At 44.3% G+C, this 23,677-nt stretch overlaps 1 long non-coding RNA gene across 1 annotated transcript in view; it reads left to right on the top strand.

The window, feature by feature from the left end:
• The first annotated feature begins 3,344 nt into the window (after window positions 1-3,344).
• LOC137429893 (uncharacterized) overlaps window positions 3,345-23,677 on the top strand; it is a 134,575-nt gene continuing 114,242 nt past the window's right edge. The window contains exon 1 of the long non-coding RNA XR_013623814.1: window positions 3,345-3,389. This is a non-coding gene — a long non-coding RNA (uncharacterized LOC137429893). The remainder of the gene's footprint in view (window positions 3,390-23,677) is intronic.

Here is a 23,677-nt window from a genome sequence, read left to right as displayed (position 1 = left end):
GGGATTAGAAGTGTTTGATTGTATGCAAGTTAAGCATTATTTGAATGACATATTTACTTGAAAAGCAAACATCGATGTCTTTGGAAATTTGGTATGCAATACATTGCATCTAATACAGCTAGTTTCATGTTGCGACTATGCATGGTCTCATATGGTCACCAATGTCTCACTCACAGCAGTGGCAGCAGCAGTCTTTCAGCATATCTGCGACAACTATGAACTCACCGCAACAGAATCTCTGTGACAAATTGAGTTTCTGTATTTACTTTTACATTCTACCAAAGTATGTTCTTGAATAGAGACATCCTACTACCAGGGTAGCTGCACTGATTGGCTGCTATGTTACTGTCAACAGCTCATGATTGTTCGACCTAATTGAGGGTATCCCAATAGGGTCTCACTGAATGATGGCACTATCTGTCAGTTTCCTAAGTAAGATAACTTTATAGGATGACACCATGTCTCTACTATCCAGAATTTCAAAATAGGCTGGAACCTTCTAGAAATTTCCAGGATATTCCAGAAACTACTTTTTGCACCCTTATTTTGAGGAAAATCAAAGAACAATGGGATTAAATATCATGTTAAACAGTTACATTTATGTACTCTCCTATTTAACAATGAAACTGGAACAGCACTCGGTAGAGCGCATACTTCCGCCAAGCTTTAACAGTTCATCTCAAAAAGTAATGGACAGATTCAGATGAAACTTGGTGGATAGTATGAGGACGAATTGTTTCTAATTTGCTGATAATCCGGATACGAGAATTTTTAAAATCTGTTCAGTGATTCTTCATAATTGAGAGATCGGGCTAAAAACGATATAGCACAATATTTCCAAAAGTTGTGGACGGATTATGACTAAACCTAGTGGATGAGTTTGGTGGATGACAAGAAAAGGCCAATTAGATTTTGGTTCAGGTCCGGATGCACATCTGGACTATCAATGGGATACAAAACGTAAACTGTTCAGCCTGGCGGAGGTACACGCCCTACCGAGTGCATTTCTAGTTTCTTATTGGATTAGAGTGAAAAAACCCAAATATTTCACATGATGTATTAATTAAGCAGTTATAATTTATTCCTATTCCGTGTATAGTTGCAAAACCTTAATGGGTACAGGATGTTTGTGAATAGCTGGATGAGACAGGTTCGAAAACGTTTGACAGGTGCCAGTTTGATGGACGTATATAGGGTTGGACATACTAAGGCTGGACGTGCAACACAGCCTTTTCTCTAAGGAAGCTGAGTACCAACTGTGTAGAATCACTTCATGGAAATGCTCCTCCAGGCCTTGCACGGTTCGCTGGTATTTTGATAGAGTATGGTGCGCTGGCAGTTCCAAAACACGTCCACACAGTTGTGCAAACACTTGAGAGCTTGCTATTAGGCCCAGTGGGTTCAATCACTGCACAACTGTCACAGCTGAGACTCAAACGCAGGCTGAGGAAATACAAGGAAAAGATAAGAAAATATACCGTCCGCTCCAATAAGTTGAAGGACATCCACTAAAGGCTGCTGAGACATTTTTCTCTGCTGTAAGACATTTTTTTTTCTACATACACTGACTGATCTAGTTTGTCATAGCAAGGTTCATTTCAAGGATGGCCTCGTCACTGTCAAACTTTGCACTTGACAACAACATTGGGGAAAACAACTGTATCGTTCAATCGACAGCGTACTGCATGGAATGCACATGATTTCTTACAACACAATTAGTTTATCATTTGTATAATGGAACTTGAGCCAGTAATGATTTGAAATAGTGGGAAGATAGCAATATAGTTCAACAAAAGGCTCTTTTAGCCCCGTTACCCCCACACCCTCGCTTCAAATTCCTATGCCCACATTATCACTCCTGCTGTCCACCCTCCTTTCTGAAATTCAACACGAGCACTCTTCCCGCCTCCCCAGATGTAAAGGCGATTCAGCTGCCAGCGGGCGTAGTACTAATTGGCATATTTCCCCTGTGATTTTGACATGAGGTTGAATCAATCTGGAATGCACAACTGATCAAGGTCTAAGAAGACACTCTGGGAGATAACTTCCAGAGGATTCTCTGGAGGCTGCAATCAGCCTTGTGACCCCATATTGATGGGCCACAGTGGTAGCTTGGGTTACAAGTCATCACTCATTTCTCTCCATGTTCATTGGCACAATTAGTCTTCTGCATGGGATCCTTCTGAGATGGGTTCATCGGGAATTGACATTCTCCTGTTGGTCATTCCAGTTGATGAAAAGCAAGCCTTCAGTCCAATTTAAGTGACGACCGATGAATGATCATTCCCTCCGCTACGGAATCTGGATGGAAGCTGTGTTTCCACCCCTGTCTGTCTGTTTGTGAACAGGATATCTCAAAATTGAACTTGGCGGAGAGGTTGGGTGTTTGACAAGGAAGAATTGATTCAATTTTGGTGAAGATTAGAATCCAGATCAGGATCAGAGAATTTTTTCAGTGATTCTTCACCATTGAGTGATAATGACAAAACTTGGTGGATGAGTTGGGTAAGTGACAAGCACAAGTAGATTAGATTTACGTTCAGGTTCAGATCCAGATTCGGCCTATCAGTGGGATACAAATTGTGAACTGTTCAGCCTGGCAGAGGTTTGCGCTCTAACGAGTGTCGTTCTAGTCAAAGAATATAATCAGTGAATTTTTTGAATGATACACATGCTGGATTGCTGGTGTCTCACAAAGACTTTCAAATTTGCTCAGAATTCCTCATGTCTCCTCTAAAAACCTAAGGTTGTTTGAGTTGTATGAGCTGAAAGATTAATGCATGAGGCAATTACGTACGTGGAAACTTGTAATCAGTTGTTCAGCAAATATATTGGGCCAAATAGGCATTTGGAACTTTCATCAGCAGGGTGATTCGTCAATTGGTTCCCCCTAACTCCTAACTCGATGATGTATTCATGTCGCAGTCGAGATTGAACCCCCGAACATGACTATGTTCGTCTGGCAGACGACACTTGTTGCTAACAGGTCGTGTAGCAAGTGCTATGATGGGACTTGATCTGTGCCCTGCTGCCTCCTCATGTTAGGGGGTTTGATCTGTATTCATTAACGAGCTTAGTATGGTCACGAATAAACGATTTAGCAATATGTTGGCCTGATGAGCTCATAACAAGGGCGAAATCTGGATCAGCAACTCTGCTTTCATTTATTCGTGACCATAAAAGCATAAATCTCAGTTGGAAAAGGCCTGATTGCCACACGGATGCCATCCTACTTTGGAGGTGATGTGTTGACATAGTTTAGGTGCATGATGTCATTGTCATATCAGAGGGTCAATGTGCTACTTTCATCAAATATATAAATACATACACGTACAGGGTGGTTCAGAAACCCTGGGCACATTTTGAAGAACGATACCTGCAACAAACAAGTAAGTTTATTATTGTTCTTTGGTGCAAAACAAAACATATGTATATACATACATACAGGGTGCTTCAAAAAAATGGCAACACTTATATGGGACTATCGTTTTTAATAGAAAAGAATGGATAATACACTGTAACATGATAACAAATCTATGTTTATAGCTTCAAAAAGTCAGAGTAGAGTGGGGTTCGAAGCAAAGGTGGGGTGGAGCACCATGCAACTGAAAGTATCCGGGAAGCCGCATTTATAGTGGCAGGTTGTCCTTTGCATAATTCTCCATCATGTGCAAGAAGTCACCACCGTTGATTGTGCGATTTTCAAAAAAATACGGCCCGACCACTCCTCCAGGCAGTGATATATATATATATATATATAAATATATATATTTAAAAAAAATAAAATATATATATATATATATATATTGTTGCGGTTTTAGAACCCACACTTTTGTTGTAAATAATAATCACTTGTAAATATGACATTTAAGGTTAAAGATTGCACCCTAGTTAGGCCACAGCAACACGTAGGCCACCATAGGAACTCAATTATTTCCTTATTATGTGTTAGTTAAGGCTGTGTTTCCAATAGTTGAATCTGTGTTGCATCAATTAAATAAGGAGTAGGCCCTTTTGTCCATTTTGCGACCTCTCTCCAATTTTGTTACGTGCCTTGGTTAGCGCTCGCTCAAGCGCCGCCATTGACCACGCGGTCGGCTCGAGGAAGAAGGGGGCGGAGCGCCAGGAACAAGGTGTGGCTTGTTAACGAGCCGTCAAAGGCGGAGCCGGTAAGCCCTTACCAGCCAACCAGCGCTGATGAAATATCACTGGCGGGCGTGGCCTTTGTGGAGCGTGTAGTGATCTTGGCGCACGATATAAAAGCGCGAGTGCAAAGCCCTTTTACGGACTCGCTGGGGAACGCGCACTGCGCAAGGACTTCTTCTTGCGGTTGGACTGCGCCACGGACTGTCCTTTGATACGGACTTGGTCGGCAGCGTGCATTACAAACGGAGTTCTTACACGGACTTCTTCGGGGTGAACTGCGCATACGGACTTGCGAGGACTTGCTCAGCGGTGCTCTTGTAAGAGAAGATATACGGCGAGAGAGGAGATACGGCGGCGCTCATTGCAAACGCGCTAGCTGCCTGCCGGGTTTTCACCCACGGAACTGGAGCGACACCTGGAGCCGGACCCCAACACCTGGACCTTCTACCTGGACCTTCCACCTTACCAGCTACCATCCCATGTGAGTGTGTATGTTTGTCCGGGGTTGTAAATTAAGACTGTATAGTTAAGCCTGCCCTGTGTCCTTCTCCTTCTTCTTCTTCTTGTACATTCTTTCCTTTCCTCTTCTTTTTGATTGAAAATAAATCACCTTGTTATTTCTTGTTTTTTCCCTAATCCGATCGCCTTCGTCCTTTCTTTCAATTGAGTACCTGTGGCACGATTAGGAACCGCTCATAATCGGGTTAGTCATTTGTTAACGGCTCGGATCGTGGACTGCTAACAGCTCGGCAATTTCCATCTTATCCATGGTTCGAGCGGGAGTTATTCCCTCGTTTCCGGCGGGCGTTAGTACTGAGGTAGCAGCGAACCCCTAGGCCTAGCAAACCCTACCTAACGCCACGCCGGGAAGGACGTTATAACTTCCCAAGAACTCGGGACGGCCAGCTTAAAAGACAAGGGGATAAACCCCCCCTTGATAAGGGGAGCGCCGACCCCCGAATCCGTAACAATATATATATATATATATATATATATATATATATATATATATATATATATATATATATATATATATATATATATATATATATATATATATACTGTATATATATATATATATATATACATACATATATATATATATACATACATATACATACATATACATACATATACATACACATACATATACATACATACATATATATGTCAAGTAGTAGATTTGTTATTGCCTAAAGTTCAGTTATAGACGTTGGGTGCTAATGTGTTATGATTTATATGATGTTTAAAAATGCTATTTCATAAAGTTAATAAAGGGTTTTTGCTTCGTTTTAGTTTTGGATGAGAAAAGGCTCGCTGAGGTCATGCTGAACAAATTGTATACGTGTGCTTTTTTCGAGGCTGGTCGTAAAACCACGCCCACATGCGCTTGTTTTTGCGTAATGCTAGTAGAATGACATGATCGTTAACCATATATATTTTGTTTTAATCTCAGCAACGCATGACTCTGTATAAACATGCTTTGGATTACTCATGTACACAAACCCATAAAATATATGGGTTTGTTTGGCTAAGCATACACTCTCCTCTTTGTGAGTTATATTTCTGTTTTCTCGGAGCCCAGAGAAACAATTGGTCCAAATGATAAGGAAAGGCTGACTCCCCCGAATGATAACGGTGGGAGGGACTCTCGCCAGTCGCTTCGTTCTCTCGGAGATTTTCTGATAATCGTATTCGTATATAAGTAAATGAGAATCAATGCGTTGTCAGGAAGGCTTGACGTGGCATGAGACTGGCTCTTGCTATAGATGTCTTGGCCTCCTCCGGATCTGTATAAGTTGGCTTTAATAAACTGCGTCATTTTTCAGGCTATTTGTGGACTTCTTTTGCAAACGAAGAGCTGATTCTTCACAGATGGTACCAGGAGTGGGGTGTCAACAGACGCGGAGGACGGGAAACGGAGCCCGAAGGACAGGAGGAAGGCTGCTTGAGGCCGGCGCCGGCACGCTGATTTGATTAAAGGTGGGAGTTGTTTTATATCAGAGGGCTATTATTCCAAATTCGTACCTTCCTCCCTCGCGCGGGTTCAGTCTCCTTGTCTTCCCCGCTGTCTGCACTCGAACAGAAATTGTAAGTAGAGGCTCATATAGGCCTCAGAATGACGTAGCTTTGTTAAAGCCAGGATAAACAAGTAAGGATAAACCAGTAAGGACTTAACAGTAAGCTTAAAGTTACAGTTAGCACCAGGAGGGGAAAATGAGGTCGGACAGCCATATAGGTTGAAACCAGGTGGCCAAGATTTTTCCAGGAAGGAACAGCCCAGAGACAAGATGGGGTATGCCATTGCATGCCAGGGAACGAAGGGCTGTGGCTAAACTTAGATAGAAAGCCATAGGAACATAGACGGCCAAAGGGACATGGCCAGGAAGGGTGAAATGCGTAGGTACCAGGTAGGTTTGACAAGAAGGTAGTGACAACTACGAGGTCAAGCCAGGAAGCTCTAGACTAAGTTCTAGACAAGAGGTCCAGATAAAGCAGGCCAGGATCTGGTGGACAAGAGAAAATAAATAAGCTCACAGGAAATGGGCCAGGTGGCCACAGGGTGAGAAGGACAGGTTAGGTTTTGAAATATTGAAAATTGAAGCAGGAGCTGCATTGTAGGAATTTGAAGCTTCAGAGCCAAAGGAAGCAAGTTCAGGAAGCAAAGTTCAGGACAAAACAATTAAGGAGGTAGTTAAACAAGTAAATCAGCGAGTGATGCCGCTGGACCAGATACCAGACCAAGACCCCCCACACCCCCCAAGACCTGAGCTCAGTCCCAGGGCTCTAGGCAACACCCCAACACCCCCCGCCCTGCCTCCCCTTTCCACCTCAACCCACCCCCCGTCCAACCCGTCCCAAAAATCCTTTTTCCTTGAATGAGAGACGTAATATGAATGAGGATATGAATGAGGAATGAATGTATATTGGGATATTAATTGACGTGTGTGTCTGGCCAATGTGTTTGTCTGTGTGTCAAGTGCAAAGCAGAGGGTTTCGGTGTGAAACTTTGTAAGCGATCTGCTCGACTTGGGGGAAATTCAGGCCGGGAATGTCCATTTTAACGTCTATCCGAGAGAACAGGCGAGGTCCTGAACTGAGTCCGGATTTTCATCTGTTTGGGAGTTGTTTGGGAAGCGAATTGATATAAATCGGGTCAGGAAAGCACCCGGAGTGCCCTTGTCGATCTACTGTTGATATGAAGCGGTTTCTTGGAGATGGTTGCAGAATTCGAATCAATATGTGTGTTTTACTTGAATTGAAGAGTTCATTCAATGGCAGATATTGTGTATTGTATGTGTGGGATGTATCGCTGAGGCAGCTCACCTTTGGAATTGGTGTCATATAGTGCATTTTGGGTCAGAGAGGTCAAGCGTCGGAGATCCTGTTAGCTAGGGATGAGTTCTGACAGCTCAATGTTCTGACAGCTCACTACATGTCAGGTCGTAGATTTGTTATGACAGCACTTTGTTATGACAGCCGACTGCATGTCCCAACGCGAGGTAAACCCCGCCGCGAACGCGAATAGAGCGGCGTGCAGGGAGTGTTGGGATTCGTGTGGAGGCACGAGGGTGCGCGCCAAGACGGGGGGCGGCGTGGCGTCGTCGCGTTGAGATGGTTGTGCCAGGTCGATCGGCGATCTCTGAATTTAAATCGGATTTTTGTCATGTGTGTTGTGAAATTAAACGTCTATCCGAGAATCCTGGCAATGTTCGTTTAATTATCTGCTCAGAGTGCCGGCGATAACTCGCCCACTCTCAGAGGAGGATGTGTGCCCAAATGCATTGTGGGTCATTTCGACTTTGCTGGATGTCGGACGTTCATGTCAGACGAGCCATGTCGGAATAGTGGCCGGCTGCGACATATATGCCAGGCAATGTCACAGGACGAATACGTTACTTATAAGATGGATTTTTATTTAAGATGGATTTATAAGATGGATAGATGGATGGATTTATTTAAGATGGCTAAAATAAACGATTTCAAGACAGAGTAATTAATTTCCGGAGCCAAGTTCCAACAGGAAGTCTTGTTCATACAGTAAGGTACAGTGCGGAGTGGCGGCTGGAAGATGCATCGACGCATTTGTGTTGATCAATGCGGACACAGATTTAGTATGCTGATAAGGTTAAGTTATTAAAACGCATATGGGTCTGGAGGCAGATAATGTGGGACAAGCTGCCTCACGGGCGCTGCAGGGAGAGTATTTGGAAATTCAATAATTTGAACAGAAATGTCACGTTTTCAACAGAACGCTGATCCGAGGAAGGAGGACGGTTGAGGTTTCAACTGTCGGTATGTGGTGTGGCTTGTGCCAAGGTGTGGGCGCGAGGAGGTGTGTTGATGAAGCGTTGTGCGAACGAGGAAGGATGTGCGAAAGGTGTGCACCAGGTAGAGAGGTGCTGCATTGTAGAGCACGTACGGAAGTCCCTGAACGGATTGTGACGGTTGTTGGATTCGTAGGAGCTAGCATTTTGCGATGTAGAGCCTCAATAAGGGTCATTTGTCTGTCTGGATGTGGTTCTTGCAGGGAATGACGCCGGACTTGTATTATTTGCGGAAAAATAAAACGCTGGTTACCCCAATTCGAAGTTTGACTTTTTAAAGTTTAGTTGACCTTTGTTCGAGATTTGTAAGGGAGAAAGGTCAGAGGTAATTCACTAACCTTGGAAGAACGACAGGCGGAGTCAGTCTACAGGGTGTTGCTTTAACGACAGGATATATAGGACTTAAATCTGGAGAATATCGGGACATTATATTGTGGGTAAAACCAAAATCATGTACATAATTAGTGGACAGAGAATATCGAGTTTTTTGTTGTTGTGGAAGCGTCAGTCAGGTACAGTACGCTTGGAATTTAATTTAACCGGGTCGAGTACAGTGACGTGTTCGATCGAGCTGTGGGGATTTGAGATGGATTTGAGTCACGTTAAATGGAGGCAGGTCCGGGGGTTTTGGTCCAGCCTGCAAGGAGTCCAGGGGCTTGTTTTAGGGCTGGGTCGCCAAAAATGGGATGCTGTGCCCATCTGGATGTAAAATTATCCATCAAGGACGGGGAATAATGTGCAGTGTGATTGGGTAAGAGGTAAAGGCCATAAAACACCAACCCCATGAGGAACGAAATAAATGGAGAGATGTTGGGATCACATGATGGTTGGGATTGAAGAACAACCTACTGGGATTTCAAACCTGTGTTTGGGTCTGGGGCAACTGGGTGATGGGCAACAGTGTATGAGTGAGTAATTATGATCTGTTTAAGTGTAAGAGGCGGTGGAGAAGAAAGGGGTGATGAAAAGTTATTTGTTTAGTGTGAAGTAGGTTGGTTGCTTACTTGTCACAGTAAGATGAGAGTTGTGTTTTTAAGCTTGGTCTTTGAATGAATTGTTGCTTGGAATGTGTTGATTGGAAAAGTGATTTTTGATCGCTGATCCGATCTGGTTTTAAATTGTTTGATTTAATTTTGAATTGATTGGAGGTAATAAGGATTTGTGTTGATTTCCTGATTTGAGTTCATCTGGAAACAAAGACAGATGGGATTAATGTGTATATCAGGAACAATTTGGAAAAGAAATATGGATATATGACATTACTAATATAACCAAGCAATTGAGAGTTCTTGGGTTAATGGGATATAAATAAATGCATCTACAAGTTGATGGTTTATAAAAATTTAGTTCTGGATGATACTTAAACGATGAACAATGTTGGCAATATACAAAGAATGTGACTTGTTTTTTGGGGGGCAAAGTTATGAGTGGTTGTGGGCAAACGAAGATTAATTTAGATTTATCATAGTTAAGTTCGAGGAAGTTGATTTGAAGCCAGAATTTTATTTGGATGCCAGAAAGGAGAAAGGAGATGCTGAAAGCCAGAAAGGAGATGCTGTTGTCTACTCTGAATGACAGGTGGCGGTATCCAGGGCGCTGAGGAGTTTGTTCACGTTGTAAAGTTTGTTTATTTAGTTTGTTTATTGTAGAGAAGAGTGCTTTTGGGATTCCGGAGCCAGAGTGGATAATTTGAGAGTAGTAGGTGGTCCATGTGAAGCTTGGGAGTGAACTGATTTGGGTTTAATAGGCACAAGCTGGTCTAAACAGGGTGAGGAGGATGGTGTGATTGATGATGTCAAAGGAGGCGTTGAGGTGAGGAGGATGAAAATGTTGAGGTTGCCGGCATCAGAGGAGAGAAAAGGTCGCTGGTGATTTTGAGGAGAGCAGTTTCAGTACTGTGGCTGGAGCAGAATCCAGATTGGGATGTTTCATACAGGTTATTGGCAGAGTGGTGATGTTTGAGTTGAGTGGCCACAGCACGTTCCAAAACTTTTGACAGAAAGGGTAGATTGGAGATGGGTCTGAAGTTATTTAGGGTGTCAGGGTTTAGTCCAGGGTTTTTCCAAAATGGGGGTGAAGTTTCACGAGTTTTTGGGGAAATCGGTATGTGAAGCTGGATTAAGTTGGAACTGCTTGATGAGCCATGGAGATGGATTGGGTTTTGTTGTTGGTTGTCTGGGAGTTCGGTTGTTGCATTGCCAAAGGTTTCTGTGTGGTGGACACACTCGTTGGCTGTTGTCTTGTGTGACGTGGATGGAGATGTATGTGGCTGTGTGTGGCTGCCTGGAGGGGAAGGCGGCTACAGTGGTTGATATTGGTTGTGGGTTGTCCGGGGTGCTTCGATTTGCATAAAGGGTGAAGATTGGGATATTACATTATTTTAAGTGAGTATTAGTTATGAGTAAGTGAAAATATTTTATTAAACTTACATGTTTCGCTGTGTTGTGGATCTGCGGACAAGCTAGTTTGATGGGTACCCTGGGGTCTTCAGCGTGTCTATGTGTTTGTCTGGCTGTTACACTAGACTCTGGGATGTGTTTTCATGAGACGAATTTCAGAATTGATGACAATTCAGTGAGTATGGTGGACAACGTGAAGTGGCTGGTGTGAAGGAAGGGGTTGGGAAAGATGGACCCCCTTCACGAATACCCAGTAGGGTAGCTTAATTTCAGACATAACAGTGAGAATCTATTGTGAGCGAATCACAGTGGGTGAGGAAAACATTGTGTGTGACCAGACACCAGAACTGACCAGAATTGAAATTGGAAGTAGACCAGGTTATTTCTATTATTTGTTTATTCGTGAAAATAAATAAATAATAGGGGGAGGTTCATGGAGGTTAATGGTGGTTTGTTTGTATTAATCGAGGTTAATGGTGGTTTGTGTTTGTGTTAATGGAGGTTAAAGGTGGTTGGTTTGTGGTAATTCTAGTTGAAACTCTAGCTGAAATAATTTCCGTTTAATTTTATAATTTTATTTTTATTGATGTTGGAAACAGGTAATGGGATGCTGAGAGAAGGATTGAATTTAATTTGAATTGGACTGGATTAAATGGGATTGAATTTAAAAATTGAATATTGGATAAAATTGGATCCACTTGAAAAAAAGTGGATTAGGAAATTGGAGACCTGTAGACCAGGCGCTCCCAGGAGACTTGTGGACCAGGTGTTCCACCAGAGGAAAAAGACCAGGTGTTCGTGGAGCACTTCACCTGCAAGAACGCCTTGGAACCAAGGTGGAAGGGACCAGTCCAGGTGTTGCTGACTACACCAACGGCAGTCTTTTGCGAGGGCAAGACTTCGTGGATCCACGCCACGCACTGTAAGTTGGCCATACAAGCACCAGACACCACACCCCCAGAACACAGTAAGGATGGGCCTAATCATAGGTACAATACTATTGATAGCGACAGCAGCTAGGGGAAATTCCGATTCCAATAGATGCGAAAACGAAACCCGACACCTCACCGTAACATGGGGACAAAGAGTATCACTACCATGTTTCGAACAGAAAGCCCTGCACACAAATTGGGTGAACATAAATTGGCTAGCACTGTCGGCAGGGCCTGGACGCGTTGGCATGGTACTACAAAAGCAACGAGAGTTCCGGGAAGACGGGCAAGCTAGCATTAAGACCTTGGCCCAACCAGGATACAAATGGGGAACCCCTGATTTTAAGCTACAAACACGCACGCGCCTAGAGAAAGGCATGACTATGCAGGTCCGGTGCAGCGTCTGGACCCCTGGCGCGGCCGGTGGCGAAAAGAACTACATACCATGCATCGAATACATACTCACGCCACAACCCCAGAATAAGGCCCCAAAGAAGGGTGAAAACACATATTGGAAAGTGGCCAGGGAAGTGGCAACAATTCAAAATAGGACACACTGCTGGTCGTGCATGCGCTTTCCCCAAGCAGGCACCACAGGAATACACATGATAGTGCTACCTCTGTCCCTCAATGACCTCTGCTCACAACCTATCGATTCCCCATGTTTAGTCACCACGCTGGAAAGAGAAGGGGTTGACAACGGCAAGAGTTGCAATCGACAATTTAATTATCGCCCGTCAATGATTGCCCATGTGGCCGAGAGGCCTGCCCCCGTCTGGGTCAAACCACAGAAAGGGAGGGTCTGCCTCCAGGGTTCCGGCCACTTGCGTATGGGAGAATCAGAATGCGCCTACACTCTCCCCGGGAAGCTGGGACAAGGGAGCTCGGGGATTACATTACGAATAGTACTGCAAGATAAACACAACCACAACATAACGGCTATAACATTCTCTAGGGGGGTTAGTAGGATTAATGGGGTGGTAAAGGGACTCCAGTGCTTATCCACCCACCTGGTCCCACCCCATGGGACAATGTTTATATGCGGCGACAAGGCTTACCCCTATTTACCAAATAATTGGGGGGGCACATGTTATCTGGGTTCAGTCCTTCCTGACGTTGAGATACTGGATGAGCTAGACCCAAAGTCCTTGGACAGGCGTTATAAGAGGTCAGTCATGAACGAAGATGGAACCACTAAACTACACGGGAGTCTATGGGAAAAGGTGTTTGGTTTCTTCTTCCCAGGAGCGGGCACAGTCATGGATAGTTTCCGGATAGACAAATTGGCTTTGGCCCTAGAAAAGGTGGCAAACGACACCGCTACGGCTCATGACATACTATTGGATCGATCGGATCGCGCGCAAAAATTCTTATACATTTAGCTGGCTCACTGGCTGGTTCCAGGGATGGACGGGCACCATAGTGAAGTGGTTATTGACCGCACTGGCTGTGATAATCGGGGTAGTAATTTGGGGGGCACTAATGAAATCTCTAGTCCTCCTCTGTATGAGAAAGTATTTTACAGGATGGAAAGTGAAAAAGCCGCCGACAACGACTATGGCTCTGACCACTGAGGCCGTCGACCTGAACGGGTCCTTCAACAAGGCAGTTGCGACCGGCGCTCCAGAAAATTGCATTGAATTTTGTGGCAACTGTGATACTTGTGTGGATCCCATGTGGGAACTGGCTGCTGCCTGTAACGGTGTATGTGATGACTGTGATACTTGTGCTATAAACCCCTTGCGTGTACTGGCTAACGCTGCTTATGTATTACAAGCGGACAGCTGCACGCCCCCTTTCAACCCAACTATGGATCTGATTGCGACACTGGGTCTGGCGGTCGAGGGACCCGACGTGGATATCCTAGACCCGCAAGCCGACCAGGCGCCCATGGGAGACTTTGACATAAAGGAAGTCCCTCTCTTTTCTTCAAATGTTTCGGATCTCTTTGATCCAAATGTTTCGGATCTCTTTGATCCACATGTTGCGGATCTCTTTGCTTCAAGTGATTCGGATTCGGATTTTTACGCTCTGTACCCTGACCAGGAAATTGAGACACAAGATACTGACGACATTTTGTATTCCCCAGAACAGCAACACGTGAGGGACCTCATGGGCATGACCGTTGATTAACTTCGAAGATCTGCAAGGACTGCGTCTGCAAAGGGTGGGGGGAGCCAGTTCCGCAGGGGAAGTGATGCACCCTCTGGCGGAGCAGAACCTCATCTGGACCAGACGTCTTCGTTGTGGATCCGAAACGTTAATGAACTTTCATGTTCTGAGCCCTCAGGCTCCGAGCACGCACCACACGACACGTTCGCCAAATGCACGGGCGAGGCGCTTTGGGCGCACGATATGCCCTTGGGAGATACCCGCATTACAATTATTTTTTCAATACCCGCATTACACAATTATTTTTCAATAAAGCCCGATGTGGCACGTTGTCTCTTAAGATACTTTGTCTCGACGAGACAAGAGGAAGGAATGTCAAGTAGTAGATTTGTTATTGCCTAAAGTTCAGTTATAGACGTTGGGTGCTAATGTGTTATGATTTATATGATGTTTAAAAATGCTATTTCATAAAGTTAATAAAGGGTTTTTGCTTCGTTTTAGTTTTGGATGAGAAAAGGCTCGCTGAGGTCATGCTGAACAAATTGTATACGTGTGCTTTTTTCGAGGCTGGTCGTAAAACCACGCCCACATGCGCTTGTTTTTGCGTAATGCTAGTAGAATGACATGATCGTTAACCATATATATTTTGTTTTAATCTCAGCAACGCATGACTCTGTATAAACATGCTTTGGATTACTCATGTACACAAACCCATAAAATATATGGGTTTGTTTGGCTAAGCATACACTCTCCTCTTTGTGAGTTATATTTCTGTTTTCTCGGAGCCCAGAGAAACAATTGGTCCAAATGATAAGGAAAGGCTGACTCCCCCGAATGATAACGGTGGGAGGGACTCTCGCCAGTCGCTTCGTTCTCTCGGAGATTTTCTGATAATCGTATTCGTATATAAGTAAATGAGAATCAATGCGTTGTCAGGAAGGCTTGACGTGGCATGAGACTGGCTCTTGCTATAGATGTCTTGGCCTCCTCCGGATCTGTATAAGTTGGCTTTAATAAACTGCGTCATTTTTCAGGCTATTTGTGGACTTCTTTTGCAAACGAAGAGCTGATTCTTCACATATATATATATATATATATATATATATATATATATATATATATATATATATATATATATATATATATATATACTAGCTTGGTGAGGCGAGCGCGTCGTTACTGAGGAATGGGCTTATTTTCGCTTAGGCTAATGACTGTACCTGAATTGCTGTGTGGTCATGATTTTCACCAATCATAATACAAACGATTATTTCACACAAATGTATTTGTTGTGTTTGTGATATTACATTTTTATAGGCAATTTCGGTTGAAGATTTAGGTTGAATGTTTTTTTTCAAGAAAGAACCCCTCAGCACATACCGAGGAAGGGGTAGGTGCAGACTGGAAACTCCGGACGATTACACCTCACCACCACATAATTCAAAACACCTCACCACCACGCAATTCAAAACACCTCACCACCAAGTAATTTAAAACACCTCACAGCCACAAAACACGTAATAAAAACACCTCACCACCACGAAATTAAAAACACCTCACCACCACGAAATTGAAAACACCTCACAGCCTTAAAACATGTACTAAAAACACCTCACCACCACTACAAAAAAATTTCTGCTGCATTGAAGGTTCCCAAGAGCACAGTGGCCTCCATAATTCTTAAATGGAAGAACTTTGAACAACCAGGACTCTTCCTAGAGCTGGCCGCCTGGCCAAACTGAGCAATCGGGGGAGAAGGGCCTTGGTAATGGAGGTGACCAAGAACTCGATGGTCCCTCTGGCTGAGCTCCAGTGATCCTGTGTGGAGATGGGAGAAACTTCCAGAAGGACAACCCTCAATGCAACATTCCACCGATCTGGGATTTATGGCAGAGTGGCCAGACAGAAGCCTCTCCTCAGTGAAAGACACATGAAAGCCGCTTGGATTCTCCATTCCTCGCCCCTCAGATCGGCAGTCTGCAGCCTCCTCACTCAATGCAGACCTGGACAAAATCACAGACTAGGCAAACAAGTGGAACATGTCTTTCAATCCTGACAAATCTCACTCTTACGATGTCTCTCCGATAAGACCGACTGGACAACCCTCCAATCCACTTTCTGATTAATCCTCTCCAAGAAGTTCTGTCACTCAAGCTATTGGGTCTCACTACCTGCCATGATCTTTCCTGGGAAAACCACATTTCAAATCTGGCCTCCAAAACCAGTCGCCGACTGGGCATCCTCCGTCGTGCGATGTCCTTCCTTGGCACACCTGAGCTCCTCACCACATACAAGGCTTTCATCTGCAGCTCAATGGAATACTGCTCTCCCCTCTGGGCTGGTGCTCCTGCCTCACACCTAGCTCGTCTTCACGCTGTTGAAACCAAAGCGTTCAGAATCATTGGAATCTCCCGCGATGAAGCTAACTCCAAGGGCCTTTCACTCACTCACCGCAGGCAGGTTGGTGGTCTTTCTGTCTTCTACCGACTCCTCTCCGGCCTTGCTCCTCCAGCTCTCTCTGGGCTCTGTCCCCCAAATATTCCTACAGGTCGCACAAGATCTGCCTGCAGCCCTGTGATGGTTAAACTGCCAAAATCAAGACTCTCTGCTCACCTTCACGCCTTCATTCCTCTTTTCTCCTTCCTCTGGAACAAACTCCCTCACTCTCTTCAATTCCACTTCTCCCTCCAGGTCTTTAAAACAGCTGTTCACCACCATCTCTTATCTTCCCCCATCCAAAACCTTGATCTTTTCTACCCCCGCTAATTTCACCCCAAATCCACTTTTTGAAATACCAACTTCTTTCCTGGAAGTCCTTGGTGTTTATACTTCTACCACCCCCACCCCCCCCCCCTTCCCATGCCGCCTCCCCCCAAGCCCTCTCCCTCCCACACATCTCCAGATGTCCCTGCTCTCAAATGTTGTGTTTATGTGCTTCCCCTTCTCTCCCCATCTTGTCTACCGCTCCCCTTTTAAAATACTTTGTTTGTTTGTCTGTTTGATTTGTTTGTTTGATAAATGTTAGCTCTTTCACGAGCCTCGATTCTGTATACAAAAAAGAAAAAAGAAGAAAACAAAAAAAAGCCCACAGAATCTTGTTTCTCACAGTCCTTTCGGTGCTTTTTTGCAAAATCCAAGCGGGCTTTCATGTGTCTTTCAATGAGGATATGCTTCCATCTGGCCACTCTGCCATAAATCCCAGATCGGTGGAGTGTTGCAGCGATGGTCCGCCAGGGGCGCCCCAGCAATGCCGCGTTGGAGGATATTTAATTATTTGGCATGAGGCCGGTGTACTTTGAATGTATCTGTACTTATTATATAATTTTTTCAACCTAAATTGCTTATAAAAATGTAATATCACAAACACTACAAATACATTTGTGTGAAATAATTGTTTGTATTATGATTGGTGAAAATCATGACCACACAGCAACTCAGGTACAGTCATTATCTTCAGCTAAAATAAGTCCGTTCCTCTGCAACGACGCGTGGTGAGGCGAGACCTGCGAGCCGAGCCAAGCTAGTATATATATATATATATACAGTCACGTGAAAAAGTAAGTACACCCCACGTAAAGTTTTGACTTTTTCAACATACAGCTATTTGATCTTCATTTCAACAATATTGATAGATAAAGGTGATATAATATAACAAATATCATGAAACATTTACATTTTGTAGTCCATTGTATAATTTAAATAAACATAAATGCAAAATTCGCATGTGGAAAAAGTAAGTACACCCCTACATTTATTACCACTTCAAATACCTAAAATTAGAATCAGGTGCACCAGCTCAGGTGCAAATGATTAGAACATCATTCGTGAGGATCTTGGAGGAATTTGTCTTATTTAAACCTCAGACATTTAGTTTGGTTTGCTCTTTGTTGTTGAAGTGTGCGGCGTCACTATGCCTAGATCAAAAGAGCTCTCTGAGGCCTTCAGAAAGAAGGTTATTGATGCCTACGAGTCTGGGAAAGGGTTTAAAAAGATCTCCGAACAATTTGAAATCTATTATTCCACTGTCCGGAAGATCATCTACAAGTGGAGAAGATTCCAAACAACATCCAACTTGTTCAGGCCAGGCCGCCCCAGCAAGTTCAGCCCTAGAGCAGACAGCAAGATGCGGAAAGAAGTCTCTAAGAACCCCAGAATGTCATCATGGGACCTACAGGTAGCTCTTGCCACTATTGATGTCAAAGTGCACGAGTCTACCATTGGAAAGAGGCTGCACAAATTTGATCTACATGGGAGGTGTGCCAGGAGGAAACCTTTGCTGTCCAGAAAGAACATCAGGGCAAGACTAAAGTTTGCCAATAAACACCTAGGCAAAGACCAGCATTTCTGGAACAATGTGCTCTGGACAGATGAGTCAAAGGTAGAGCTATTTGGCCACAGTATCAGAAGACATGTTTGGCGAAAACCAAAGACAGCATGTGACCACAAGAACCTGATACCAACTGTAAAGCATGGTGGTGAAAATATTATGGTTTGGGGCAGCTTTGCTGCATCAGGGCCTGGGCAGCTCACCATCATAGAATCCACTATGAATTCTTCATTGTACCAGAGGGTGCTTGAGGATAATGTGAGGCCATCTGTCGGAAAGTTGAAGCTCAACCGAAGGTGGACCTTGCAACGTGACAATGACCCTAAAAGGCCTAAACATACCAGTAAATCCACCAAGGAATGGCTGAAAAGAAAGAAATGGAGGGTTCTGGTCTTCTGGAATGGCCAAGTCAAAGCCCGGATCTAAATCCCATCGCGATGTTGTGGGGGGATTTGAAACGAGCTGTGCATGCAAGAAACCCCTCAAACATCGCACAGCTGAAAGAATTCTGCATGGTGGAGTGGGCAAAAATTTCTCCCAGTCGATGTCAGAGACTGATAGACAGTTATAAGAAACGCCTTCTTGATGTTGTTTCTGCCAAAGGGGGCAATACCACCTATTAGAGCCAAGGGTGTACCGTATTTTCCGGTGTATCAACCGCGGTTTTTTACCGACGGGAAAACCCTAAAAAAGGGGGTGCGGTTGATACACAGTAACAGAAAAATTTGTGCGTTGAAAAACTGTCATATCAACGGGACGTAATCTTTATATTACTTTGGGGTTGCGGGGATACAATGATGAATGATCGTCAATTACGTTACTAAGGTAGGTTCAATGCCGATTACTGCTGCCAGTCAAAATACAAGAAAGTTTGACGTTTGTAATATTTGATTTTTCTATGCGTGTTTGTGAAAATGTGTACTTTCACTAGTCCTCTTTGAATGACAGGTCACATAGTGAATAGAGTGTGCTAAATAAAGACAGGATTAAGTCACAAAACAAAAGCGTCAACATGGTAAACAGGATGTTTTGCATGGGACATTATGACGTACCTATTGTCTAACCAACGCCGCGGTAAGGCCACATAAAAATAAAAAGTTGTTGAGCGTCCTTTTTTCTCAAAAGTTCGGGTAGGGAGGGAGGTTTTTATTTTTATTTTTTATATTTTTTCCCTACTTTCCATTGAGTTTTGTTGACATGGAAAAATATGAAATAAAGACTCCTTTCTCCTCAAAATGATTTTATTTCTTCATTCATCGGGTTCCATCCTGTGATCCGTGGCCGTGTCTGCAGCCAACACAAATTTGAGAAATGAGCCAAGAGTCTTTGTCACATCAGAAACTTTGCAAGCTGGTGAAACTTTCGTCATGTCAGTTTTACTGGGCCCGGCGAATACTTTGACAAAAGTACCGCGTGTATCGTCAGGCAATGGCTCCCTATCCCCATCATACTTGCCGTCTGAGAACTCTGCATAGAAGTCCGAGATTGTAACATCCAACTCGCTATTGCACGCAAACCAGTCCTCCACCGTCTTGGAAGAGCCCTCACGGGCTATTGATGCGATCACAATAGGCATTTCAAGCCGATTCTAGCACGAATCAATACAGATTTCAGCGGGAAAAATCTCACACAATAGCCGCCATGAATGGCCAATGTAAAATGGGTGAAGTTGCCCGAGGCACTTGCGATGCTCTGCGCAGCACGCACTGCGTATGCGGTGCAGAGCGGCGCCAAATTTGAATGTGAAAAGATCGTTTTTAATGATTGTTTTCAAAATAAAAAATAAAAAAAGTTTCGGGTCGGGTGTGTTTCGTAGTGTCGGGCGGGGACGATCAACAAGTCTTTTTTTTATCTGGCCTAACCTATTGAAGTCGGCTTTGATGCCGCCGCATAGGCTGGGCGAATGTATAAAACGGAGAGGTCAACAGGGAGTTTCACCATTCGTTCTATCCTGTTCGAGCTATCAAGACCAAGATTCACCATTCGCTTCTATCCTGACCAAAACCAGGAGATGGCACCGCAATCATTCACAGCAGCTTTCAAGCTCCATGCCTGCAGGTTTGCAGAAGAGTTTAGTAATCGGGCGGCCGGCCGACACTTTGGAATCGACGAGTCCGTCATTAGACGCTGGCGGACTAACAAGCAGACGCTTGAGACGATGCTGAAGTAGAAGAAGGCGATGAGGGGCAAAGCAGCCCAGTGGCCGGCCTTGGAGGAGAAACTGCTAATGTGGGTGAGAGAGAAGCGAGCCGAGGGACACGCCATCGCGACACTAGCGTTGCAACTCCAGGCCCGACTCATCGCCAGGGAAACAGGGGTCAATGACTTCACGGCCAGTACGTCTTGGGCGTACAGGTTCATGGGTCGTCATGGCCTTTCCATTCGCCGGCGAACCCACATCGCACAGAGTCTCCCTGATGACATAGCAGAGAAGACTGCTAATTTTCAGAAGTTCGTGATCAAGTTCCGCAAGCAGCACGACTATCCCCTAAGCCGCATCGGCAACGCAGATCAGACGCCGCTGACCTTCGATGTGCCTCGAGGGACCACCATCTCGGCCAAAGGTGACAAGTCGGTGTCCATCACTACAACGGGTCATGAGAAAGATCGTTTTACGGTTATGCTACTGTGCACCGCTGATGGGGGAAAGCTGCCGCCGTATATCATCTTCACGAGGAAGATGCTACCAAAGGATAAATTTCCTCCGGGTGTAATCGTTCGTGCCCAGGCTAAGGGGTGGATGGACCAAGCGCTGGTAGATGACTGGCTCCGCGTCGTGTGGGGGAGACGAGTTGGTGGGCTTTCGCGGCGACGGAGCATGCTCGTCCTCGACGCCTTCCGTTGTCACAAGACAGAGGAGACCAAGTCAATGCTGAGGGGGCTCAACACTGATCTGGTGATGATCCCGGGTGGCATGACGTCGCTGCTGCAGCCGCTAGACGTTTCAGTCAACAAGCCGTTCGTTCAAAGACGGTCTGCGGCGCTGTTGGTCGGAGTTGATGCTGTCGGGGGACAAGACCTTCACCAAGACTGGGAGGATGAGGAAGGTGGACCTCCCGACGATTTGTAGCTGGATACTGAAGGTCTGGGAGGAGTTGCCGGCAGCCATCATCGAGCGGGCCTTCCTCAAGTGCTGCATATCTAATGCCCTTGATGGCACTCAAGATGACATCATCTGGGAGGATGAAGTGGCAGTGACCGACGATGGAGAAGAGGATAACGACGACGATGATCTCGCCTACCCAGACACGGATGATGATCTTCGTAATGTCTTCCCTGAAGAAACAGATGACGAAGACTTCTTCGGATTTTAGAGCCTAAACCCAACGACCCTTTTCCGACGATGGAGAAGAGGATAACGACGACGAGGATCTCGCCTACCCCGACTCGGATTGGACTGAAGAAACGGATGATGAGGACTTCTTTGGATTTTAGAGACGAAACCCAACGGCCCTTTTCAGGGCCCCACATTGGCAAGAAAGAATAATTATAATGTTTTAAAAATTCTCTTTCAACTCATTTCATGTATTTTCACTCTTTCTCTGTCTTCAGTTTCTCTTTCCTTTCATCATATTTCGCTTTCCATTTTATTTATTTATTCTCTTCTCTTTTTTAAATTTTCCTGATTTTTTTTTTTTTTTTTTGAGGTCGAAAATCCAGGGTGCGGTTGATACACCGGAAAATACGGTACTTACTTTTTCCACATGCGAAATTTGCATTTATGTTTATTTAAATTATACAATGGACTACAACATGTAAATGTTTCATGATATTTGTTATATTATACCACCTTTATCTATCAATATTGTTGAAATGAAGATCAAATAGCTGTATGTTGAAATATGTTGAAAAAGTCAAAACTTTACGTGGGGTGTACTTGCTTTTTCACGTGACTGTATAGTGCATATATATATATATATATATATATATATATATATATATATATATATATATATATATATATATATATATATTTCTACACACACACGTTTCTATTTGTTTAATGTGTTAGCCCTTACACGAGCCTCGACTTTGTGTTCTAAAATAAATCATCCTATCTTCTGCTGCTTGTCTTCTGGCCCTAACTGTTATTTTTTCTTTTATTCTACTTTTAATCTGGAATTTATGGGTTTTTGATGTGACATCGTTTCTATTTTGTTGGCCAATTTCATCTTGTTTAATTTGTCAATGAATCTTGCCCCCTGCGATGCATCATCTACTGTTAATTGATTGAATACACTTTACAGAAGAGAATGATATTTTTTCCTCTATGCTCCAACTTTCGTTGTTTCGGTTTCTCTTGTTTGGCTTTGTTTTTGATTTTACAGAGACAGGTAGCACTTCCTCGGCCTCTCGACTTGGTGCAGAACTCTGTCTCTCTTTCAGATGGTCTTCTTTCTTACCAGAGGAGGTGCAGGCTTCGTTCTTTACAGCACACATTCCGACTGCTCGTTGTGGCTGCATAGATTCAGGACTCCGCCTGTATGGAGTCTGTGTCCCATTATTCGGTGTTTCGGTTTCTCTTGTTCTCAACACAAGCTTCGTTTTCGTCTTTCCTCAATGTCTCGCCACTCGCACACCATCCCTGGTGCCCCAGTACAGATCGATCCCATCGGGAATCGCTGCACGTGCCCCCGACATCCCAACGAAGGTGCGAGTGGCATTGCATCGCTTCAGGCCTGCCCCCTTATCTGGCCGCCCACCAGACCATCGGGGTGTGTGTGTGTGTGTGTGTGTGTGTGTGTGTGTGTGTGTGTGTGTGTGTGTGAGATCCATAAAACAGAGAAAGCACCATGTTCACTGAGCATATCAAGATGTTAGTGCTGCAAGCACCCCCTAGTAACCGACCCATCACTAAATGAATGGAATGGAACTAAAATTGTGAGGAAATTGAACATTTATGACTTTGTTTTGAAATTGTTTCAATCTGAAGGTAGATTTCAAGGTCATGTGAAGAGGTGGAATTTTGCACACTGCTCATGTTTTATGAATCATGAGCTGGGAACCGTCCATCATTGAGGTCACGATCTTTCAATCGCATAACCTCTCTGAACAGCAGGTCCACAACTATAGTTGTGTCAAAAGTAATGCAATGGGGTGGGGTGGAGGGATGGGAAAGTATGGAGGGGCGGGGAGGGGGCTGGTGGGGAAGGAGAAGGAGAAGGAGAGAGAGAGAGAGAGATAAATGATAAAATTAGAACCGTACGGCACATTACCGACACAAAATTGTGGAATTCGACCCATCTCCCCCACTTCACACTCCATACACCATCACTTTCCTTCTCTTCTGTTATTAGTCCCCTACCGGTGTACACCGGAGGGGACTATAGGTTTGCACGCCGTCCCTCCGTCTGTCAGTCCGTCAGTCCATCATGCAAAGAACAGTTTTCCGGACTTTTTTTTCTAAACGCTGAAGGCTAATGATTTCAAACT

The sequence above is a fragment of the Myxine glutinosa genome, chromosome 6 (genome assembly GCF_964187855.1).
Source record: "Myxine glutinosa chromosome 6, kmMyxGlut1.1, whole genome shotgun sequence".
Classification (NCBI taxonomy): Eukaryota; Metazoa; Chordata; class Myxini; order Myxiniformes; family Myxinidae; genus Myxine; species Myxine glutinosa.
Note: the sequence above shows the minus strand (reverse complement) of the source record. Positions and strands in the feature narration are given on the sequence as shown.